General features: G+C 37.1%; 1 pseudogene; it reads right to left on the bottom strand.

Annotated features, from left to right (window-relative positions):
• Positions 1 to 20,914: 20,914 nt before the first annotated feature.
• On the bottom strand, positions 20,915 to 21,013 carry LOC115932050 (uncharacterized; annotated as a pseudogene).
• Between the last annotated feature and the right edge of the window lie 5,103 nt (positions 21,014 to 26,116).

Here is a 26,116-nt window from a genome sequence, read left to right as displayed (position 1 = left end):
TTGGCAGAGTGTCCAGTAATGGTCTGCCACAATACTACTATACATCCGCTTGGGGATGGATCACGACAGACTGGTTGGTTAGCTCTCAGAATGACTTAAGCTCGTTGCATCCCTTTAGGTCTCCAAGAAATGCTAAGTTTTCCCCTTGTCTTGAGAGACACGAGATAAAATTGGCATCAGAAGATGGAAGCTGGATGGCTCTCGGGGGCTGACCCACAGGGTGCCAGACTTTGGAGAATAGCAGAGAGAGAGAGCTTGGGATAATTCATTACTCCAGGCTGTGGGGTGTTAGAAGAGAACTACCAAAAAATTAGTGCCTGGCCTGCTGGAGGACCATCTGAGTGGAAAGGGGACAATTTGGGCCTCTGTCCTGTCGTGCACACAAAGTAACAATCGCTTTTGTTTAGAGTACAGATGGAATATTTAATCCATTCCAGCCAGGCATCTTCATCTTTGTACCCCATCTCAAGAGCTACGGTTTGCCTTAAATCCTTTACCTCTACAACTGCTACCTTAGTTGGGTCGTTCTGGAGATGGGAGGAGATTGCTGAGCCTGATATGTTTGGGAGGAACGTTGGGTCCCATACATTCTTTGGACTCTGGATCTGGATTTCTTTATTTTTTTTTAGCTGATGGTTTAGCTAACCTCAGATAGAAGATTTCTATGGGGTCCCATCCTGTAACATCTGCTCCTAACCCATACCGTTCGAATATGGAGGGTTCTTGGGTCATTCTTTGGGGATTATCTATAATTAGCAATAAGGGTTTACACTGTAATGACTTACAATTTGGTGGGGTGGGACCACAAATAAGTTAGAGCTCCTGTTTTAGTCCTCGAAACTTGTTACAAGAAGAGGGCCTGATTGTCCACCCTCCTTATTGGGTGGTCCACCAAACATCTGTCCAGTCACCACAGGGACTTTTTAAGGCTCCATACTTATACTTGGTTGACTCACTCTGGTATGGACATATATACTTACCCACATTTGATAGCTGCCTTTGAGCTCATTCATCTTCACATGAGATAACTGAACAAATGTCAAACTGGAGGGTTAAGGGATGATTAGTTTGTATCACATTGATGAACAAGTGATTATTAAGCCCTTTTTAGAGTTAATTTGGTGGGGGTAGGCCCTGGGGTGATGGCTCATTTTTCTCTGGCTGTAGAAGTCACTGCTTTCACTCACATGTGGTGTGTCCCTTCCTTTTCAGCTGTGCGGACAGCGGTTTCTGTAGTCAGGAGCACTAGATGGGGTCCTTCCCTAGCCAGTTCGAGTTTTCCCTCTTTCCCGCTTTTGATGTGATCCCCAGGCTGGTGCTGATGTGCTGGGAACTCCAAGGGTGGCATCTGTGCTAAAAGGCCTTTAGTTCTGAGCAAAGAGGAAGTGGAAGACAGACCAAGTATATAGCTTTTGAGGAATTGATCTTTAGTTTCTAACATAAGAATACCAGCAGTGGAGTGTAAATAAGGTAACCCATATAGCATTTCATAAGAAGATAAGCGAATATCTTTTTGAGGGGCAATTCAGATTCTTAACAAGGCAATGGGGAAGCATTTAGTCCATGGCAACTGAGTCTCTAGGACTAATTTGGTTAGGTGGTTCCTCAGAGGCCGGTTCATTCTTTTTACTCTTCTTGATGAAGGTGGGTGCCAGGGGGTATGGTATTCCTATTTTATTTCTAATGCTTGGCCTAGCTTTTTTAATAACATGTACAGTGAAATGAGTCCCATTATCTGAATCAACATTTTCTATTAATCCAAACCTGGATATAATACTTTCAATTAATGCCTTAACTACATTATTAGCAGTCACTTTTGTAAAGGGAATAGCTTCTACCCAGTGAGTGAGATGATTCACTATTACTAAATGGGTATTTCAGGCGACCAGTTGGAGGCATTTCTGTGTAATCAACTTGAACACTTTGGAACGGTCTTAGTCCTGGATTTCTTCACTCAAGGGGTGATTTTCTTATGGTCTGCTTATTAGGTTTTTTTTTTTTTTTTTTTTTTTTACATATTAGCTATCTGTAACTTGTTAGGCTAGGGTATAAATTTCTATACACCCATAATCTCTAAGGACTGTGTCACACATAGCTTGGGGCCCCCAGTGGGTCCCTTGATGCAGCTGAGAAAAGACTTCCCTCATGAGGGGTTTGGATAACATTTCTCTTTGATCTGATAATACCCATTTTCCTTCTGGGTTTTCTTTAGCTCCTAATTTTATTAATTTTTCCTTTTCAGTGGGAGAGAAAATGGGGACTGCAGTAGGGGGAGGAAGACAAGGGGTTAAGTGAAAAACAAGCACCTTAGAGGAAATAGCAGCCTGTTTGGCTACCCGATCTGCAAGGTTATTTCCCTGACTTTCAAATGAAAAGCCTTTTTGGTGTCCTGGGACATGGACAATAGCTATCTCTTCTGGTAACTAGAGATTATTTAATACTTGGGTGATTAACTCTTTGTGGACGAGATCTCAGCCTTTGCTGTTAATAAGACCTCGTTCAGTTCAAATTTTCCCGAAAGTATGAGCTACCCCAAAGGCATACTTAGAATCAGTATAAATGGTCCGTTCCTGGTTTTGCAAGCATTTTATAGCCTGGCTCAATGCAAACAGTTCACAAGTTTGAGCAGACCAATTATTAGGCAATCTTTCTATTTCTGCTGAAACTTCTCCATCTGTTATTTAATATCTATTGTGTCTTTTTCCCTCAATTACCTGGGAACAGCAATCTATAAATAAATGCTACTCCGTTTTGAAAGGGGTCTCTCCTAAATCTGGTCTGATTTTGTTTGGTAGTCAATTAAATCTCAACATGTGTGATCTCTTTTAGGTTTGGATTCCTTGTTAAGAAACCTGCTTGGTTGAGTGAGTTATCAGTGGTTAGTGTTAAATCATCTCTTTCTAATAGAATAGCTATGTATTTTAAGATCCTTGAGTCAGTGAGCCACCTCCCTGACTTTTGGTTTAAGATAGTTCTAACTTGATGAGCCATGCTTACCATTAACTTTCCCCCAAAAGTTAACTTCCTGCTTTCTTTAGTCAATAACATGGTTGCTACAATGGATTGAATGCATTTGGGCCATCCACATGTCACTGGGTCTAAAATCTTTGATAGAAAGGCTACAGGCTGCCTGCAGCCTCCATGTTCCTGGGTAAGCACTCCCAAAAGCACCCCATTATTCATGTTAACAAGAGTGGAATGGCTTTTCTAGGGAGGGTAAGGCTAGAACAGGGGCAGTTATAAGCATATGTTTTAATTCTTCAAGTTGATGAATTTCTTCAGAAGTCCACAGAAGATGGTCGGGTTTCCACTAGGTAAGTTTTTGGTATAAAAGTTTAGTTTTTAGAGCATATGAGTCAATCTGTAAGTGGCAATATCCAACTAATCCTAAAAATTTTCTGAGCTCCTGATTAGTTTGAGGCAAAGGTAAGGACACGATTCCTTCTACTCATTTGGATACTATCCTTCATTTACCTTTACTTATTAAGTGCCCTAAATATTTAACATCAGGCTCTACAAACTGGAGTTTTTATTCTGAAACTTGTAATCCTTCACTTTGTAAATGGTTAAGAAGGTATGTAGAGAAAGCACCTACTTTCTCTACATCTTCACCAGATATGAGAAGAGCATCCACATACTGGAGCAGACATATGTGTTTTGGGGTATGAAGTTGTTCTAGAACCTGCTCTAAAATTTGGCCAAAAAGGTTAGGGGAATCTGTGAACCCTTGGGGCAAAAGTGTCCATCGGTACTGTTGCTTCCATCCAAAATGAGGATCTTCTCATTTGAAGGCAAATATGTCCCGACTGTCCTCGGCCAAGGGACATGCCCCAAAGGCACCTTTTTAGTCTATTACTGTAAACCATTGATGGTCATATGGGATTTTGCTGAGGATGGTGTAAGGGTTAGGGACAATGGGATGAATAGTCTGGACTATTTGGCTGACAGATCTGAGGTCTTCTACTAGTCAGTATGACCCGTCTGATTTCTTTACAGGCGGTATTGGGGTTTTATAAGGGGACATGCAGGGTTCAAGGAGCCCATCTTGAATAAGACTTTCAATTATGGGCTTCAAGCCTATTCTGCCTTCTAGGAGAATGGGATACTGTTTTCTTCTTACTACTTCCCCAGGGGTTTTTAGCTTTATGTGTCTCAGAGGGACTTACACACATTTCCTTCTCTTGACCAGACATCAGGATGGATGTATTTTTCATCCACAGTGGTAAGTAGGTTTAGTGAGATGAGGAATCCATCTGGGCCAACATGTACACCTATGCCTAGTTCTAGCATTAAGTCCCTTCCTAATAGGTTAATTCCTGACTCAGGGATTAATAGAAGCTTGATATGATTTGACCAGTTTTTATACCGGACTTCTGTTTCTTCTAAGATTTTTGCTTCAAATTCTTCTCCCTTTACCCCTGAGACAGAAAGTAATTCTGAGGAGCAGCTGATATCAGATGGAAGGAAACAAACAGAGGAGTGGGCTGCTCCTGAATCTACTAAAAAGGTTATGAGTTCATATTTGGTTCCCACCTCTAAGTTTATCAAGGGTTCTTGGTGGGACTTGAGATAAAAGAGACAGAGCCCCTGACCCCCCCTATTCTTCCTTGAAAGTCATGAGTGGAAGGACTTCTTTTTCTCTTTCCCACTTAAAACATCTGTCCTGTCTTTCCTCTGTTTGAGGATTCTTGGGCTTTGCTCCCCCATGTTCTTTATAGGGTCTTGTAAACGAGGTCCCGGATCCTTTAATAGGGGCCTTCAATTCTCTAAATGGAAGTTTGGGTCCTTTATAGTTTTTGGCCCCCTGGGGGCTTTGTTTAGATATGTATTGATTTGGAGCCCCCTCTTGACAGGTGGATAGCATGACTTCTGCTTTCTGTTTTTGCTTTTCTTCATCTCTTCTCACATACACCTTTGGAGCTTCTCTGAGAAGTTCACTTCGAGGATAGTCTTTCCAATCCTCTATCTTTTGTAATTTCTTGGAAGTGTCCGGCAAACTGTTAGTAACAAATGAAGCTTTAACATTCCTTGTTCTAGGGGATCTTCTAAATCCAGGCCTGCATATTTTCTCATTTGCCCCTTTAACCTGTTTAAGAGTTCTGTAGGCCCTTCATCCTTCCCCTGTTGTGTGTTAAATGCCCAGGACAGATTCTGAGTCTGGGGTACTGATTCTCAAATTCCTTTTATTATCATCTCCCTAAGGTCTTGCGTGTTTTCCCAGTGAGCTATGTCGTTATTGTCCCACTGAGGATCTTGGGCAGGGAATTTTTGGTTCACTGTAGGAACGTTTCGATCGATGGGGGGTGGGGGTGCGGTGTTCACATTCCCAAACTACCATAGCAGCCCTGTGGATCATGCCCCTTTCTTCCCCTGAAAAGAGGATGCCCAGGATGGACATTAACTTGGCCCAAGTATATAAGTAGTGTCTTAGAAATTAATTGACCTGATCTGCCACTCCATGAGGGCCATCTAACAGTGGCTTGAGTTCTTTTTTAAAGCTTCAAACTTTTGAACTGGTTAGAGGAGTATTTATGAAGCTGATAGCACCCCCTCCCTGGGGCACCTCTTTTAAGGGGAAGAGAATCAGAGCTGATTCCCCAGGGGTAGAGAGGAAAGGGAAGTTTTGAATATTCTTTTTACATTGCTCTACCTCACTTTGGAGTCCTTTTAGGGCTGTTTGCAGGCTAGAAAAAAGAGAGTACAAGAAGGTTGAGCCTCTGAACAAAGAACAAGGGCATTACACAGTTAAACCCTTTGAAGAGGAATTCATCATCTCAGGCAAGCATGAACAAACTTTTGATCACCCAACCTTGATGAGCTGGAAGGGGTATCTGTTGAGTCTCCTCTTGGATTTCAAATCTCCCTGATTTTTTGGTTTGAGATCCATACTATATTCAAGTGACCTGACTTCATGCTCAAGGGGGATTAAAGTTCTACTTTAAACCTTTAAGGTAGGAGTTTTGTTTGTTATTCTCTAGAGAATTGGCTCACTGCAGAACTGTGATTTTCACTTTTCTTTGAGGTTAACGTTTTGTTGTTTTCACTTGTTGGAGTTCGCAACCTTTTCTCTTGTTCAAAATTTGGTCAAAGAGAAAAGAGTTTCTCTTTGATAAGAGAAAGTAAAATTTTTGTAGCTTAAGGAACAAAATATATATTTAGCTTAAATATATAGCTAAATTATAAATATATATTTGCTTAGGCTATACATAGCTCATATATATATAGCTGAATTATATACATATATAGCTGAATTATATACATATATAATATATAATATATTATATATTTATATATAAATATATAATATATTATATATTATATATAAATATATAATATATTATATATTATATAATTATATTATATAATAATATATAATATATAATTATATATTTTTATATATATAATTATAATATATAATATACAATTATATATAATAATATATAATATACAATTATATATAATAATATATAATATATAATATATAATTATATATAATAATATATAATATATAATATATAATTATATATAATAATATATAATATATAATTATATATAATATATAATTATATATAATAATATATAATATATAATTATATATAATAATATATAATATATAATATATAATTATATATAATAATATATAATATATAATATATAATTATATATAATAATATATAATATAATATATAATTATATATAATAATATATAATATATAATATATAATTATATATAATATAATATATAATTATATATAATAATATATAATATATAATATATAATTATATATAATAATATATAATATATAATTATATATAATATATATTAATAGACATATATTATATATTTATATATAATTATATATAATATATATTATATATAGCTGAATTATATATATATACATAGCTTATATATATATAGTTGAATTTTATATATATATATATATATATATATATTTTTTTTTTTTTTACAACTGCCCAGAATCTGAATCTTGGTTCAGCTGACAAATCTAAAACTATTCTTTTTGAGATGCCAAAATAATATATGGCTATTTATGAGGCCCACTAGGATTTTGGCCATTCAGGAAAGAAAATCTAAATTATGGGCAACTGTGCCTCTAAAACGAAATTTTCTTGCTTAAGAAAAAAATCAACCATTATAAACACCAGGTGGATTTATGTTAAAAACTTACAAAATCTCTAAATGCAAATATTTAGAAAACTGGTTATGTACAACTCATAACCTCAGATTACAATGGCTAAAATGTGGTTCCTTTGAAATACCTACATTAATTTATCTGTGTCCACAATTAGAAAAATTTTGTTTTAGAACAAGACAAATTGAATTGGAGGCTTACTTCCAGTATCACCTAGAAGCTTCTAAAAGAATTCTGAAAGAAAAACATTGCCTTCATTAAAGAAATAAACAAAAGGATATTTGGAGCTATTTATAAATTTAAAAAGACTTTGAAAGCTTTCTGCCTTTGCAGCCCACATTGCAAAATTATTAAATATAACTGAGAAAATTATTACAGTGAAAGAGATCTGACCTAACCAACTCCATCTCTCTTCTAACCTTCAACTTGTCCTTCCTTGTTCATTCCTGCGTATAGGTCAAACTAATTTGGGGAGGATCCTTTGAAACAAAGATGATAATAGCTCTTTCCAAAAACAAACCTCCTTCCTGCTTGAGAACTAGACTGCCATTGTAGGACTAACAAATTAGCCACAAGTTTAGAAATTATGGATTAGCGGTCATGCAGCTGAAGGCCACAAGATTTTCTGACCCACCCAAATTGCTCCCGGGGATAACATCACTATTGTAAAACCTAAGATCAGTGCTTGAAATATTTTGCAGACCCTGTACTTGATAGATTAGCTAGTACCAACCAGATTAATAAACTGGCTCACCTAGTCTTGTGCCCCACCCCCGTGCCCCCCCACCCCCGGCCAGGAATTGCCTTAGTTCAGGAGGATGGCTTCCAGTCCCTATGATTTCAGTTCCAACCCAACCAATCATGACTCTTGACTTACTGGCTCCTACCCATCTAATTATCTTTACAAGCTTTGATCCCCAAATTCTCAGGGAGACTGATTTTAGTAATAATAAAACTCTGGTCTGTCATAAAGCCAGCTGTGTGTGAATCAAACCCTTCTTCTATTGCAATTCTTCTGTCTTGATAAATCAGCTCTGTCTAGGCAGTGGGCAAGGAGAACCTACTGGACGGTTACAAATATGGGTGCTCATCTGGGATGACCCTTGTGGCCAGCTGCCTGTGGTTCAGTAGCCCTCTTCTGGTGATGGATCCAGAAGACAGGCCAAGTGGCCGCCTAGTTCTCTTGGAGTAGGGGCTGTTTCTGACATCTTCTCTACCAGTGGGCTACTGTGGTGCCAATGTGCATGGATTCAATTTCTATGAAAAAAAATACTCTTGGGGAGAGTCCCATAACTATAGCCTCATCACCAGGTGTCTGTCTGTAGCCCCGTCATGGGATGTCTCTCTATCGCCCCGTGACTGGATGTCTGTTCTAATTGGATGGAGAATAGAGGACTTATTTGAAGGAACACTCTTAGTTTGTGATTTGTCTGGAATCTCTGTCTGGAAAGTATTCTTCTTGTCTTTTTCACTGTGTGTGTTTGTGTATGTAGAGGAAATCTCTGAAGAAATCGTGGATGAAAATCCTGGCCAGTTAACATTCACTGAACCTTGAAACAATTGTTACAGGAAACTCAACACGCCTGACTCAGGGTTACTGTTCATTCTTCTGGAAGCTGCAGAGAAAGGGAACCTGGAAACCTGGTATGCCATCAAAAAGCATAAACATTTCTTACCAGCCAGGTCTCTGGCCTCTGTGTGTGTGTGTGTGTGTGTGTGTGTGTGTGTGTGTGTGTGTGTCATGGTAAACATCACAGTTTGCCTCCTCTGCAAAGGTTTGGTTAATAGAAGAAGGGATCTGTGAGACTGGTCTTAGGTTGTAGAAAATCTTGTGTGCTTTGTTGTATAAATTTGTCTTTCTGTGTTGTTCTGTAATAGAGAGATTGGTATCACAGGATAGAATATGGGCTTAGGATCCCTATACACCCCTTTTCAAGACAGCCCAGAAGTCTGGGCAGTTATAAAGTTTGATGAGGATCTCTGAAACCAATACCAGAATAAGTTTCTCTCTTGTCTTGTTTTATGTCCTTAAGAGCTTAATCTTGTGATAATGTAGGGAATATTTTCTCTTGATCTCTGCCATCCAGAGGACAGGAATTTTGGAGGTCATGTCATAGGTAGTCCTAAAAATTATCTTGAGCTGTTAAAAGTATTTGCAAGCTCAAAAATGACTGCCTTAGATTCCTGGGGAGAGCAGCAGCAAACAACCCCGTGTTTTAGCTCAGTAGCTAAAGCTCTGCACCTTCACAATAGTGGCTTGGGTTCAATTCCCAGCTTATGAAACAAATCCTTTTCGGTTTATTATTTGTGTAACTTTTGCCATTTATTTATTCTTTTTACCCCATGGACAGCTTCTGATTTGTCTTGAATTTTCCTTTCTCTGAACTACCTATGGGGAAATTTTAAATCTTGTAAAAAAAATAAAATAAAATAAAAAAGAGTGTGTGTGTGTGAAAGAGAAACTGCTTACCATCTCTTTGAGAAAACTTTTACATCCATGGTTAAGCTATAACCTTAGTTAAGACATTAATTTCATGTGGGAAGTTACCCACGGTAGAATTCAAAATTCAGAAATATTGTCTGTCCTTGGTAGAGTCTGATAATAAGAAATTTTAAAAGTTTTTTTAAAAAACGAGTGCTATGGTTAAAACTGGATGTCTAAACTATATATATACACATATAGTTTATATTCAAGAAGAGAAAAAGCACAAAGGCCATTTAAATATATATATTTAGTATACGTAATTTAAAAGTATATATATAAATTTAAATATATATTAATATATGTATTTAAATATATATATTTAATATATATAATTTTAAAATATATATATATTTAAAAGGTTTTGTGCTTTTTCTCTTCTGGAATATTGAGGTTTTTTTGCAAAAAAAAAATCGTTTATTTTTTTCTCAGATGACTGAATTATTTTTCCAGTCTGTCTTCTTGCCACTCTTCATGCCCACATAAAGGTAACTAAGGACACAATTGGAATTGCTAGTTATTTTCCCAAGGCTTTCACTGCAATAGCATGCTTTCAAATATAAACAGTCTGCTTTAAGAAATAAAAGAATGTCACTTTCTTTCTGATAGGCTCAGGAGCCTCAAGTTATCTTGGGACCTTGAGAGGAGGAAAATTCACCCAACTCATGCAGGTATTTGCAGGGATAGAAAAATCCATGGCTGGGCTTCAAGGCTTTAAAAAGTACAACTGAGGCCAGGCGCGGTGGCTCATGCCTGTAATTCTAGCACTTTGGGAGGCCAAAGCGGGCGGATCACGAAGTCAGGAAATCGAGACCATCCTGGCTAACACGGTGAAATACCATCTCTACTAAAAATACAAAAAAAAAAAAAAAAAAAAAAAAACAACTAGCCGGGTGTGGCAGCGGGCGCCTGTAGTCCCAGCTACTCGGGAGGCTGAGGCAGGAGAATGGCGTGAACCCTGGAGGCAGAGCTTGCAGTGAACCGAGATCGCGCCACTGCACTCCAGCCTGGGCGACAGAGCCAAACTCCGTCTCAAGAAAAAAAAAAAAAACAATAGTACAACCGAGATTCCTTATAGCACAAAGTTTCAGCAGATCCAATTTTTAAAAGAGCCTATATGGCAAATAATTATTCCTATTTGTTATGAAACAAACCCTTTCTGGTTTATTATTTGTGTAACTTTTGCCAATTATTGATTCTTTTTACCCCATGGACAGCTTCTGATTTGTCTTGAATTTTCCTTTCTCTGAACTACCTATGGGGAGATTTTAAATCTTGTAAAAAAAAAAAAGGAAAGAAAGAAAAAGAAAAAAGAAAAATGAGTATGTGTGTGTGAAAGAAACTGCTTACCATCTCTTTGAGAAAACTTATGCATCCATGGTTAAGTTATTATTTTGTGCAAATAATCAGGCCAAGCATAATAATACTAAAACTTATTTTGCAAGTAAATTCATCCCACTATGATTTGTCTTTAATAAAAATGGGGACTGGAGACAGAAAAATTGTGTTGCAAAAAATTGTAGTACACCTGTTTTTAGTTGTTCTTCTGTTTTTATTATTTTCTGCAATTTTGACTAAATCCTAAATTCTTTGTGGGCATTTGTGTCCCCAAACTAATGCTTTCAAATTTTTACTTTTAAAACTGGGAATTTTTAAATCCTTATCCTAGGCCTCATTATTTTACTTATAGTATGCTGTTTGTGTAAATTCTGTACTAAAACTATAGATGAGAATACTAACGTGTTTGTCATGAAAGTCTTACAATCCCAGCCCAGCTCGCATGAGTAGAATCAGAGAGCTAGCTGCAAAGAATTTCTGCTCTTCTCACCTTGGGATCAACTTCTATTTCCACTCTGCCCCCTTTCAGCAGGAAGAAACCAGAATGATCATCAGCCTTTTCCCATCTTCATAGTCCACACCTTAAGAATAAGGTGTTATAAAACCCAAAGAGAGGGATTGAAACTGCCATTGAAAAATTATAACTGAGAAAATTATTACAGTGAAAGACATCTGACCTAACCAACTCCATCTTGTTTCTAACCTCCAAGATGTCCTTGTTCATCCTGTGCATAGCTGAATTAAATTTGGGAGGAACAGAGTTTATAGTTTAACTTTGAAATAAAAATAATAACGGCCCTTTCCAAAAACATATCCCCCTCCTGCTTGGAAACTAGACTGCCTTTGTAGGACTTACAATTCAGCCACAATATTAAAAATTATGGTTTAGCAGTCATGTAGCTGGAGGCTACAAATTGCTCATGGGAAGAACATCACTGTTGTAAAACCTAAGAAATATTTTGCAGACTCTACACCTTATGAATTAGCTGGCACCACCCATGAGGGTAAACTGGCTCATCTGGTTTTGTGGCTGCCACCCAGGCTCAAATCACTAAGGTTTCATTGTCAACCCAACCAGTCAGCACTCTGGACTCACTGGCTCCTACTCACCAAATTATCTTTACAAACCTCAATCCCTAAACTATCAGGGAGACTTATTTGAGTAATAATAAAACCTCTGTCTCCCATATAGCCAGCTGTGCATGAATTAAACTCCTTCTCTACCTCAATTTCCCTGTCTTGATAAATTATCTCTGTGTAGGCAGTGGGCAAGGAGAACCCATTGGGCAGATACACTTTTTGCCTGCAACTGTCCCCTTTTCTACTTGTTCCTTGGCTTCCACACATCTCTTAGGCAGAGATTTTTGAAATTTCACAATACACATATTTCCTTCTCTCAAAAGGAGGAAAATATATTTAAATTTGGAGGAGAGGGAACACATGGAACAACTACAGAATTAAACTGCTGAGATTATAAATATATAGTTTCAACAATTATTAAACAAAGACTAATATAAATAACAATGATTTATTGACCTAATATCAGACAATACGCTTTAAATTCGCCCTGCAGTTCCTTGGAGATACACATCTTGTTTTTGAAATGTGAACATCCAGGAAATTAGCTAAGTAGCATTCCAGCTGAGATCAGATCTGAAACAAGTTAAAATCCTTTAAATGCTCAAACTGCCTACTTGAGATCCCCTGCAGAATTTACAAAAAAGTCCTCCACACTGTGGTCTAGTTGCTAAGATTCTGTGCTTTCATGGCTATATCCAGGTTCAATTCATGCTTCGAAATACAGTCTCATTTGTTTTAAATTATTTACTCGATCATTTGGAGTAAATATTTGTTATTGATCCCTTTCCCTTCCATAAACAGCTTTTGATTTCCTTTTTTTTTCACCTGTGGGTCATACAGGGCTTTTGGGCTTCATGTATAGGCACTCAGATAGGAAGCTGAGATCCTAGAAAACATCACCAGATGAAAACGTGAGTTGTACTCCATTTACGACTAGCAAAATTATTTTTAGCCTGCTTTTATGGTGGTTCTGCATCTTGTGAGGACTGCGTTACACCACTTTGGAGATGCCTCATGCATCCCTGGTTAAGTCATAACCTTGGCTAAGGCTTATTGATTTTGGTGAGTCACTTCAAAAGGTACATTTTGTTAAAAAAAAAAAAAAAAGGTGGAAGGCAGGAATATAAGCTGTTTTGTCCAGCAAAAATCTGACAATAAAATATTTGAAATGATTTTTTTTTAAGAACTCCATGGTCAAAGGTCAGCTTAATTAGAAGCTGATATTCAAGCTGCTTCTTCCTCTTTTCTGTCTACAGTAACACATGAAGAAATTTAGAGATTTCTAATGACTCAGACCACTTAACACACAAAAATGTACCACTCACCCTCTTTTTGAGGTCTTCTGTTTTCCTGTGGAATCTAAAGAGCCATGGACAGGTTCTTCTCAGGTCTAATACTCTGCTCCCTTTTGCATTATGTTACTTGATCTCTCTGGCTTTTGGGGTGCCAGGGATTAGTCTTACTGAGAGAAAACCACCTATATGTGTTCGATGACTGGTGTGTAACTGGCCAAGGCTGTGAAACCACCTTTGCAAAATTATAACTGAGGAAATTGTGACAGTGAAAGATATCAGACCTACCCAAGTCTATCTTGCTTCTAACCTCTAAACTGTCCTTGTCCATTCCTGGGCATAGGCTGAACTAGCCTTGGGACGGAATTTAGCTTACAGTTTAAATAACAGCCCTTCCCAAAAGCTAAACTGTTCTCCTAAAATGAATGAAAGGCCACCAGCCACCAAGTTAGGATGAGAGGGGCTGGAATTCTAAATCTTACCAGCCATTATTCTGGAGGTTATAAGAATCGCAACTTTCCCAATCACTTTTGAAGATAACAATACTATTGTGGACCTAAGATTGGCTTTTTGAGATGTCTTTTCAAGTTTTTGCATTTCTGAAAACTGGATGACCCCACCTGGACCTGCCAACCGGTTCTGTTGGCCCCACCCTGGAACTGACCAAGCGTAAGAGGAGAGCTTCAACTCCCTGTGATTTCATCACGAGCCAACCAATCAGCACTCCTGACTCATTGGCCCCCTACCCACCAAATTATCCCTAAAAAGTCTGATCCTCGAGTTGACCGATTTGAGTAATAATAAAACTCCAGTCTCCCACACAGTCAGCTCTGTGTGAGTTACTCTTTCTCAGTTGCAGTTCCCCTGTCTTAATAAATTAGTTCTGTCTAGGAAGTGGGCAAGGTGAACCTACGGAGAGTTACAGCTGCAGTTTTAGAGTTGACTGACAGAGGTTGCAATGAATGGTTGTTACTTCAAGGGGCTACTCATTTCTTTGCACATTTAGATATAAAGGCAGGTTTGAATACTTGAAGGCCGTGAGATTGTTTACCACCAAGGATAAGACTCCTCTTGGCAACAGGTTAATTACAGAGTAGGCTGATTCGCATGGGCCGCCAACCAGCCTTGGAGAAATATCTTCGTAGTGAGGTATACTGTGAAAGCTTGTGTGGCCCAGTCTCATGGTGTTTCCCTATTTGGGGGGACCTGGGATTCATTGTAAAAGTGAGATCCTTGATTTTTAAAGATCTAGTTGTACTGTCTTTCAGTTGTGCCTGGTTTTCTTATATTTAAACACTAGGCTCTGGAAACCGCAAAAACGTTCTTTGCCTTATTCATAATGGCTCTACCCTGAAGTCAGTAATCTAATCAATAAACAAGCTAAGTGGAAAAGACCACCTATTAACCTAGATTGGTCTCCAATAATATGACTTTCTGGCATTTACAAGGCTATCTTGTAAAAGAAACTTACATCTATAAAGAAAATCTCCATTTTTAAGGATATCTTCCAGCAACCAAGCATCTAGAAACTTTTACAATAGAGAAGACATTAGCTTAAAGTTTACATAAAAATCCTTACCTTCTCTTCCTGAAAATCATGGCGTTTTTGTTTTTTTAGAGATAGAATGTCACTTTCCCTTAGGTTGGAGTGCAGTATTGCAGTCATAGGTCACTGCAGCCTTGTCTTGGGCTCAGGGGATTCTCCCACCTGAGCCTCCCAAGTAACTAAAACACAGGTGTGTGCCACCACAGTTAGCTAATTTAAAAAGATTTTTTAACAGACGGGGTCTTACTATGTTGTTTAGGTTGGTCTCAAACTCCAGGGCTCAAGAAAGCTTCCAGCATAGCTCAGGTTACAAGAGTGAGCCACCAATCCCAGCTGGCAACCCTGTGTTAACTGAGCTTTACTTACCCCCTTTTTTTTTTGTCTCAGTAAATAATGAAATTTAGATCCAAATTCTATGCCTTTGAGATGTAAATTTTATCCTAAGAGTCATCACTTTAGAAGTGCAAATTTAGAGTTGTCTAGCTAACAATTTTCTTAAAATTATATTTATTTTTTGTAGAGACTAGGTCTTGCTATACTGCTCAGGCTGGTCTCAAACTCCTGGGCAAAAGTGGTCCTCCCACCTCAGTCAGCTAAAGTGCTTGGATTATGGGCATGAGCCACTGCACCTGGCTGGCTAAGAATTGTTTAGAATTTGGTAAAGAGAGAAAGAGCAACTATTTGAAGATTGGCAAATGAAGAACCTTATAAATCCACAAAAATCTCCTTCTGTCTATGCATCTGTATGTTTAGATATGTAATGTATATGTGATATTTCATTGCCAGAATATATCAAAGCGTTTTAATTAATTGGCTTACATTAAAAGGAAGCACTTAAATACTTTATCAGAAGAGTAGAAAGTAACTCAAATGCCTTTGAGCTAGTGACTTAGATAAATCTTTGGTAAATAAGACTAGTGGATATTGTCAGTTTAATGAAAATAGCCGTGTCCTCAGAGTAGCAAAATATTCATGTATTTAACTTTAGGGTTCTTGTTTAGGTGGCTCCTTTCTAACATTTACGTGCTGCAAAAACAGCCCAGAAATAATTAAAGATAATGGCTAGCTTTATTCAATGTCTCATAAAATTGTAATGAATAGTTTATATGGTTGTTAAAAATAAGTAAATCAGGCACAAATACATATAAACAAACTCTTCATAGTTTCAGAAATCTTTTTGGTAATTTGAAACCTTAAATTGAAATTACATAATAGATACTCATTGAATGTTGAGGTCATTTATAAATAAGTAAAACTATTAAAACAAACTATAATAACTATAATATATAACTTTATAATATAAAACATTAAACATACTTTAAAGTTTACATACATCTTTTTTTATGTGGTATTGTTGGGGTACAGAAAATTATTTCCCAAAATATGGTGCTTAAGCATGCAGAGTGCTTTAGAAAATTAAAAGGCCTCAGAAATAAGCCTCAGACTCAAGGTCCCCTTAACCCTGTCTTATTCATCTCTGCCCCAAGTACAGGGGATAATTCTTTATAGAATTTTCTAATTTAACCAGGAAAGCTTCTTTCTGAAAGCTACACGATTTCCTCTCCCTGAAATGTCATGATCTATTTAGGAAAGAATACTGAGGAACGCAAGCACACCTGGATGTACTTTTACATAAGATAATGCCTGTCTCCTGTACTCATTTAAATCTTAAAGACGGAATGGGCATGGTGGCTCAAAACTGTTATCTCAGCATTTTGGGAGGCCCAGGTGGAAGGATTGGTTGAGGCCCTGAAGTTCACAACCAGCAAGGACAACAAAGCAAAACTCAATCTCTACCAAAAGAATTAAAAATTAGCCATGCATGGTGTTGTGTGCCTATGGTTCCAGCTACTCAGGAAGCTGAGCGGGGATAGATTGCTTGAGCCTAGGCGTTCGAGGCTGCAATGAGCTATGATTGTGTTATAGAGTGAGATCCTGTGAGACAAATGGTTGCAATCTTTTGAGTTTCAGATTAGCCTTTCCAAAGGAGGCAATCAGATATGAATGTATCTCATTGAATGGAGGGATGAATTGACTTCTCCCTTTAGCTTAGTGGAAAATGACCCCCTTGCTAGCACTCAGTAGGTTTTATGGCACCTCTACTTGCCAGAGTTTATGTAAAATTGAAGTAATATGGTCTTTGTGCACATTTACATTAAAAAAAAGCCCTAAGGTCCACATGCAAACTATAGAGTTCCTAAGTTCTCTTTTTCTCTATTTTCCTTTCTATGTGGTTTAAATCTGCTGTTATTTTTCTATTAACATAAAACTCACTGTTTGGATCCAACAAGTTTTTTTTTGTTTGCAAGCTGGTGAATTTGTATTTATCTCATGGCCAAAGTTGTGACGTAAAAGCTATAAGATCTTTGTGTGTGTGTTTATGTGTGTGTGTATATATATATATTTTAAAGGCCTTTATAATTTCTATAATTTTATATTTAATTTGGCAATTAAATCCCTTTTAATTTTGCTCTAGCACACTAGACTTTTTCTCTTCATACTTTATGAGGTAAATTTTGCTATTTGATTTTCACCTGAGTTGTTTCTTTTAATAGCAAAATTAAGGCTATTTAGCTGACAACTGCCTAGGGTTATCAAGAATTGATACAGGTTACCTATTGAAACAGGTTATCCAGAAATTGAAAGTTGTAGATGGGAAAAAAAGTTTTTTGTGAATCTATAAGATGTACTTCTATCAGCATACCTAATACATCTACATATTTATGTGTTGTATACACAGTGTTGCATTACTGAAAATATATAGAAGAGCTCTCATTAATTGGCTTAAGGAAATGAAAGTGCTTAAATCAAATATTTTATCAGAAAAAGAGACTAGTCAAATGCTTTTTCAAGTTCATGTAACTTAAGTAAAATCTTTAATAAATAAGCTAGCTTTAAAATTATTGGTAAAGTATAATAATATTAGAAATGTCTTAAGAATTGCCAGCATACATTTTTATTTGCATTTATAAAGCAAGCAATTTTATACTTATCTATGCCAAATACTATAAGGTGTCAAAAGTTGGCATAGGGGTTACAAAACTGTAAACACAGCCCCAAACAGTGATCTTTGCTTGTGTAATTTTTAATAAATAAGACATTGATATTGGTGTGATGAAAAAAGCTACATCTTGAATTATTTAGTAAAATTACTATAACTTCTAATCTTGTGGCTTTAGGTAGTACAGTCCATAGGCAATAAGGAGGTTTGTTTGGGAAAGAACTGTTATCATCTTTGTTTCAAAGGTAAAATATAAACTAAGTTCCTTCCAAAGCCCAGGAATGAACAAGAACAGCTTGGAGGTTAGAAGCAAGAAGGATTTAGTTAGGTCATGTCTTTTTCGCTGTCTCAGAATTTTGCAATGGCAAGTTTTATAACTTTCAATGATGACTATCACAGTTTCCATAAATAATCTAGGTAAACAAGTAAAGTGAAGTAATTCAGTAAATGTAACGCGATAGATAAATACTTGTAGACAAACTTGTCATAATTTAAAATATAAAACTATATTAAATTCAATAATAGATATGTTATTATTTGGGTATTTTCAAATAAAATATTGTAGGAAAACATTATTTCTAAAAAAAGTCTTTTTAAAAAGGTGAACAATTTTTGTCTAATTTAAAGCTTATTTCTGGGTCATTTTACCTTGTTTTATACAGGTCTCTGATAACTTTAGAGATCATACCATTGGCCTAAGACTTCCAGAACTCTATTATAAAACTGAAGTGTTCATGAAGATTGCCAACCCGACATCAAACAGTACAAGAATTGATTACCTGAGACTGAGCTGATAGAGGACTAAAGTGATTTCATAATTTTTTTGTCTGGAACATTGTTGATTCTTATTATTTCCAGGGTCAAACAAGTTTTTCTTTTTGAGTTACTTATAGCTTACAGTAATTGAGTAAAGTATACTTTTGTGAGCAAAATTGAAATATTTACCTTTCTCTCTACCTGAGTTATGCAGAATTTGAAAACTATTTATTAGTATTCTTAATTTATGGCAATATAGTTATTTGCAAAAGTTCATTAAAAAATCTGTTTTCATTTGTAAATAGAACTAAATTAGATACGCTGGTTATTTTACCAATGCTTTGGCTGAAGTGGCATATTTTCAGATATAACAAGACTGCTTTAAGTAGTTGAGGTTGACTTTTAGAGCCAATAAAATGCGCCTTGAAAAGACTGGCCTGGTGCCTTTTCTACAAAGTTCCCTTACAACATTCCTGACCTTGTTGTAGTAAAGAATGTCACTTTTTGAGAGGACCAAGTATTTCAAGGTATTTTAAGTCCTCAAGAGAAAAGGAATTTACCCAATTTGTACAGCTATTACAGCCATATTCTGATGATGAATTCTTGGTTTTGTTTCCTAGTCTCAAGAAGCTTTAAAAGTCTTATCTAAGATTACTTGTAAAAAATTTTTAGCAAAGTAGGGGCTGGGCTAGGTGGCTTATGAGTGTAATCCCAGCAGTTTGGGAGGCAGAAGCAGGTGGATCACTTGTGGTCAGGAGTTTGAGACCAGCCTGGCCAACATAGTGAAACCCCACCTATACCAAAAATACACACACACACACACACACACACACACAAAATTAGCTGGGTGTGGTGGCATGCCTATAGTCCCAACTACGCAGGGGGCTGAGGTGGCAGAATTGCTTGAACCCAGGAGGCACAAGTTGAAGTGAGCTGAGATTGTGGCACTGCACTCCAGCCTGGGTGACAGAGTATGACATCGTCTAAAAAAGAAAAAAAAATCAGCAAAGCCAACATAAAAGGGCCTATGTGGCCATTCACTATTCTTGTTGCACTTTATGCAAATAATCAGGCAAAGCATAATAATAAATGTTATTTTGCAAATAAATTTGCCCTACTAACATCTTTCTTTGGGAAACTGGAGAGAGAAAAATTATATTTCAGAAGAAAAATGTAGTACACCAATTATTAGATTCTAAACTTGTCTATCGTTTGACTTTTTATAATTTTCCTACAATTTGGACTAAATCTTGAATTATTTCTTGGCTACAAGTCTCTGAAGAATGACTTGGTTTTAATTTTTCTGTGTGTGTGATGGTTTTAGGTGATTCCTAGTGGAATAGTGTGTGTGTGTGTGTGTTTTGTTTGTTTAGAATGCAAATTGTTTTTGTTGTAATCCTTATGTGCATTATATTTCTACTATGTATCTCTTGTTGTTTTACTTCTTTAGAAAAAAAAACTATACTCACGGTATCCTGAAGACTAAAGATGATTTGACAAATGACAGCAGTTATATACATCAGTGACTTTACTTATATCTCATTTTTTTGCCACCCTGTGATGCTATCGCAATTTGGTTTTTGTTGCTCTTACAATTCCTTACTGAAACACATTCTCCCCAGATTACCCATGTGGAATAGGACCATCTGAGAATGAGTTTTTCTAGTGATGTGGGACTAAGCTCCTGAACATAAAAGGAGCCAAAATTGTTTGAGTTCATCTACAATGCTTTCTTTGAAAAACCCTGATGAAAAGTGGGGAGAGGATAAAAGAAAAATCTCTCGGAGCTGTCTGAGGTATTTGAGGTATGCAAAATTTATCAGGTCCAGAGAGACATGAGTATGGGATTTTAATTATATTCCCGTATCCATGCCTGGAGGCAATTGTTTAGAAACATTTTTATTCCTGAATTGCTGCCTCACCCGTTATCTTCATGTTCCTGGAATTTGTAATACAAAGAACATTGTATAGCCAATCAATAGCTTATGTAAATAAATGTAAACTCTTGGTAAACAACTTAGAAATATTCTCTCTTTTTTTTTCCTTAAAAACCTACTTATCAGGGCTGCTAATTGGAGTGTGTATTCAGGGCAACTTGAATCTATGCTCCCAGGTGGCCATACTTAACCATTCTGCTTGAACAAACTCTCTTTAAACGAGATTCTGAAGTTTTGATTATTTTAGGTTAACAAATATGTATATTACTATTGTCTATCCTACTGTGTGAAGTGGCCTATGAAGTTTTCTCTTGTGTTTTTATGTATTTTATGTTTTTCTCTTGTGTATTTATGTATTTTATCTATTCCCTTTTACTGATAAGAACAGATACTATACTTGATCTTAGCCAAAAGGCTGAGAAGTGATTACATCTCCCTGTAAAAATGTAAATGAATGTCTTTTAAAACAATTTTTTAAAATAATTTTTTCCATAACTATATTTTTCAAATTTTGATATTTTGGGGTTGTAATTTTCAGATTTTTAGACTTTAGAAATTTTGATCTTTCAAAATTTCAACATTGAGGGTTATGACATCTTCTGTGATTATGGCCCAAACCCCACCCTAGAAGGGACAGGGATGATACATTTGACATCTACTTTGTACTTGGGTTTACCTTTCTTTACCATAGTACCACTTTTGTCTCTAGCATGTTTGACTCTGCTAGAGTGAACTTCCTGGTTCCTGAGGATGTGGAAAAATGCCTCTACTGGGGGAATCACCCTTTGTTATATGGAAAATTAACACTATCACCTGTTCGTTTTGGTTTTTTTTCATTCTGGTAGACTATCAGTCAAAGAAAGAAATTACTATACTATCAGGGATAATTGACTCTAATTAAAATGAAGAACTAGGATTGTTGTTAAATAATGGAGGAGGAATATGCTGGAATCCAAGATACTCTCTTCAGAGTCTCTTGAGGCTTTTAGGACTAGTGATAAATTTGAATACACATTACAGCAACCATAGGCTGACAATGGTAAAGCCAAGAAGAGCTGATACTGTTTGGAAATTTGGGCCTTGTTACAACTCAGAGCAGCCAAACTGATGACTGAGGGGGAGTGAAAGTTAGAAGGATGTTGAAAATTATATCTAATAAATATTAAATATGACCTAAAGATCAGTGGCTGCAGTGTCGATTGTGGTTTACTTTCTTGCCACAAGACTTTGCAGATAATTTGTTACAGGACCACCAGTCTCATCTGCCCACTGCCCACAATAACAGACCAATATATTGAATAGCAGAGGTTGCAACAGAAAAAGAGTTTAATAGTCACTGAGCAGCCAAACAAAGAGATGGGAGGAGCCCTCCAATCCATCCTCCTCAGGGGTTCTGACCTAGGGTTTTTAAGGTGATTGTTGTAGGCAAGGGGATAAAGAGTTGGGGGGTCATAGATTAGTCAGGGTGAGGGGGAAGGGATCATTAGGATGTGAAAACTGCATTCTTCAGTTGCGTTAGTGCCTCAGTGAGGGCACTCAAACTAGCTGGCATTGGTAGTTTCACTGGAATGAAAGATCTAAAAAATATTTCAAATGGAAAACTTGAGGTTTCTCAACATTAAAGATGTTATCTATAGAAACGATTAAGGGAAATTAGTACCTTGGGACCTTGTCTGTGTGACTTACAGGCAGTAAGAAACTAAGAAAGTAAACTAAAGAGTAAGTTGGTTAATGGTTAATGCTAAGCTGTAACTCTCTTCTGAGTCGATGTTTTTGTCAGAAACTTCTGACAACTGATTTTATTAAATTTATGAGGATGTATTAATTGTTGTGAATCATGATCTTTACAGTGACTCAGTGTTGGATTTAAGGGAAGAAACATTTGGAAAAGTGTAGTACAAGGGGTTACCTGTATCAGATAATGCTTGTACATGACATCTTTATTTATTTTTTATTATATTTTAAGTTCTGGGATACATGTACAGAACATGCAGGTTTGTTACATAGGTATACACATGCCATAGTGGTTTGCTGCACCCATCAACCCATCATCTACATTAGGTATTTCTCCTAATGCTATCCCTCCCCTAGACCCCAACTCTCTGACAGGCCCCAGTGTATGATGTTCCCCTCCCTGTGTCCATGTGTTCTCATTGTTCAGCTCCCGCTTATGAGTGAGAACATGTGGTGTTTGGTTTTCTGTTCCTGTGTTAGTTTGCTGAGAATGATGGTTTCCAGCTTCATCCATGTCCCTGCAAAGGACATGAACTCATCCTTTTTAATGGCTGCATACTATTCCATGGTGTATAAGTGCCACATTTTTTTATCCAGTCTATCACTGATGGGCCTTTGGGTTGGTTCCAACTCTTTGCTATTGTGAACAGTGCTGCAATAAACATACGTGTGCAGGTGTCTTTACAGTAGAATGATTTATAATCCTCTGGGTATATGCCCAGTAATGGGATTGCTGGGTCAAATGGTATTTCTGGTTCTAGATCCTTGAGGAATTGCCACACTGTCTTCCACAATGGTTGAACTAATTTACACTCCCACCAACAGTGTAAAAGCTTTCCTATTTCTCCACATGCTTGCCAGCATCTGTTGTTTCCTGACTTTTTAATGATCGCCATTCTAACTGGTGTGAGATGATATCTCATCGTGGTTTTGATTTGCATTTCTCTAATGACCAGTGATGATGAGCTTATTTTCATATGCTTATTGGCTGCATAAATATTTTCTTTTGAGAAGTGTCTGTTCATATCCTTTGCCCACTTTTTGATGGGGTTGTTTGTTTTTTTCTTGTGCATGGCATCTTATGTGATTGTTCTCGTTTGTTTTTTACTCTAGTCATGGTTGTTGTGAATCAGCTCTGGATGTGCTTTAAGAGTATCTCACATGAGTCCTTTGTTGTGCTTTCTATTTTTCTGTTCTTTACTGTTGTCCTACTCAAGGATAACACAGTAGTGGCTGCCAAAGTGGGGATGCTACAAGAAACTTCTTGACATAAATATTCTGGTGGTGCAGCACAGTTTATCCTTGTGGGGTGAAATTTTGACCAGTAGAATATGGAAGCCTATGGATAAATGCCTCCCTTACCTTTTATCCTCTAACACAGGGTGTTCAATCTTTTGGCTTTCCAGAGCCACATTGGAAGAAGAATTGTCTTAGGCCACATATAAAATACACTAACACTAGTGATAGTGGATGAACTAAAGAAAAATGCAAAACAAGTCTCATAATATTTTAAGAGAGTTTATGAATTTGTGTTGGGTCACATTCAAAGCCGTCCTGGGCCACATGTGGCCTGCACCTGTGGGTTGGACAAGCTTGCTCTAACAGATGCTTCTAGAATAAATTTTATAAGGTTTTTCAAGAGAATGTATGGGATTAATTAATTCTTTCTAGCAAATGCCAACTCAATAACATATCGTGATATAGGCTTTTTCTTGTTATCAATGTGCTTCTGATGATTCATATATTACCACCCCTATAAATGCTTTTACCTAAGTCTTTGTTTCTTTTCTTTTTCTTTTTTTTTTTTTTTTTTTGAGACAGAGCCTTGCTCAGTGCCCCAGGCTGGAGTGCAGTCGCGCAGTCTCTGCTCACTGCAAGCTCCGCCTCTCAGGTTCACGCCATTCTCCTGCCTCAGCCTCTGGAGTAGCTGGGACTACAGGCGCTTGCCACCACGCCCAGCTAATCTTTTTTGTACTTTTAGTAGAGATGGGGTTTCACCATGTTAGCCAGGAAGGTCTCGATCTCCTGACCTCGTGATCCACCCGCCTTGGCCTCCCAAAGTGCTGGGATTACAGGCGTGAGCCATCGCTCCCAGCCATCTTTGTTTCTTATTCTGGTTTATTGCAAAATTATATAACCCTTTAGAATGTAACTTCTATAAGGACAGTGGCTTTTGTCTGTTTTTTGTTTGTTTGCTTTTTCTTTTTCACTGTTACATCTTCCGCCTAGAATGGTGGACCTGACACAGCTCACGCTTTCAATCAGTATTTGTTAAATTGATGTATTAAACACTGTCACTCCTCCTCCCAGACACTTGTAAACCACTTACTGGTTCTTTTTAACTATCTCTCAGTTTCTGCATGCTTTTGTTTCAACAATTTGCTTATGCAACTACTACCTTTGTGTACTGGACCCGCTTTACCCATATGTACTGGAGTGCTGAAAGCTGCCTGGGATTTTACATTCTCTCCCCTACCTCCAACTGCAACAGTCATAGCCAATGACTGACTAGTGCAGTAAAATAAATGCCCAACTCCCTTGCCTCAAGGCAAAACCAACTCTAAAGTATAATTAATGCTCCAGAGCTTTCTGCATAATCAGGCTTAGGTTGTTCCTGAAAAATCAGCCTGCATGTCTTCCTGTTCTGTCTTACTTCTCGCACTGCTTTGCTAGTTCCTCCTAGGAACACCTCATCAATAAATCAAAAAATCTCACCTAGAAATAATAAAGAGAAATGCAAAAAACTTAGTGGGTACTCAATAACAGGCAGTATGTTTTAAATTAACTATTATTATTTTTAAATAAAATTACTATTATATCATCTTTTTGAAAAAACAGGCTTCTGCTTTTGTTTTATTGTTTTGTTTTTGAGACCTGAACTTTGAAGACGTTATTCTTCCTGACCCAGTTACTGTTTAATAACATAAGAATTAGAAGATGTAAATGATGTAAATATAGTACTGGGTATTTTCCATACTTTAATGATCATAATAATCAACAGAGCTTTAAAAAAATAAAGAATTGGGGGAACTTCCAAAGATGATTTATTAGGTTTATAGCTTCTAGGAAACTATATTTAAAAAATTTTTCCCAGATGATTTTTAAGATCAACCAGGTTTGAAAGCCACAGAGGTTGGCCTCTCAAATTATAGTCCTGGCTCATTCTTGAAAGCATTGTGGATGATTTCGTGAATATGTCTTATTCTGTTGTCCTATACTGTCTATTGCTGAGCCTTTCTGAGACCTGGAAGTGCAGACCAGTAATGGTCAATTTTCAGTTCTAACAAATGGTGTATAGGCCTATCACCCAGGTCATAGGACCTTCTCATTAGTTGAAACTAGTCATGGTTAGCAGTAATATGAAATAATAGGAAATATATATTTGGTTTGTGTCCCTGTTTCCTGATATTCAGCTCCTAAGACCCTTGGGATCTCCAGAATGATATGTCTTTTTGTATGCTAATGAGATGACTGATGGTTAGGGGCTTCTGGATAGCCCCATGATGGGGGCTGGTTATCAGGGGAAACAACCATGTGATTTGAGGGTTGGAACTTTCAACCTCAGCTGTGAGCTGACCTCCAGAGAGGGCAGAAGAGCTGAATATTGAGTTAATCACAAATGGCCAATGATTTATCAATCTTATCAATTATGCCTATCTAATGAAGATTCCATGAAAACTCAAAGGATAGGTTTGAAGAACTCCCAGGTTACTGAGCACATGGAGGTACTGGGAAGGTGGTACCCTAGAGAGGACATGGGAGCTTCATTCCCTTTCCTCCGTACTTTGCCTAATTC

The sequence above is a fragment of the Gorilla gorilla genome, chromosome 1 (assembly GCF_029281585.2).
Source record: "Gorilla gorilla gorilla isolate KB3781 chromosome 1, NHGRI_mGorGor1-v2.1_pri, whole genome shotgun sequence".
NCBI classification, from domain to species: Eukaryota; Metazoa; Chordata; class Mammalia; order Primates; family Hominidae; genus Gorilla; species Gorilla gorilla.
Note: the sequence above shows the minus strand (reverse complement) of the source record. Positions and strands in the feature narration are given on the sequence as shown.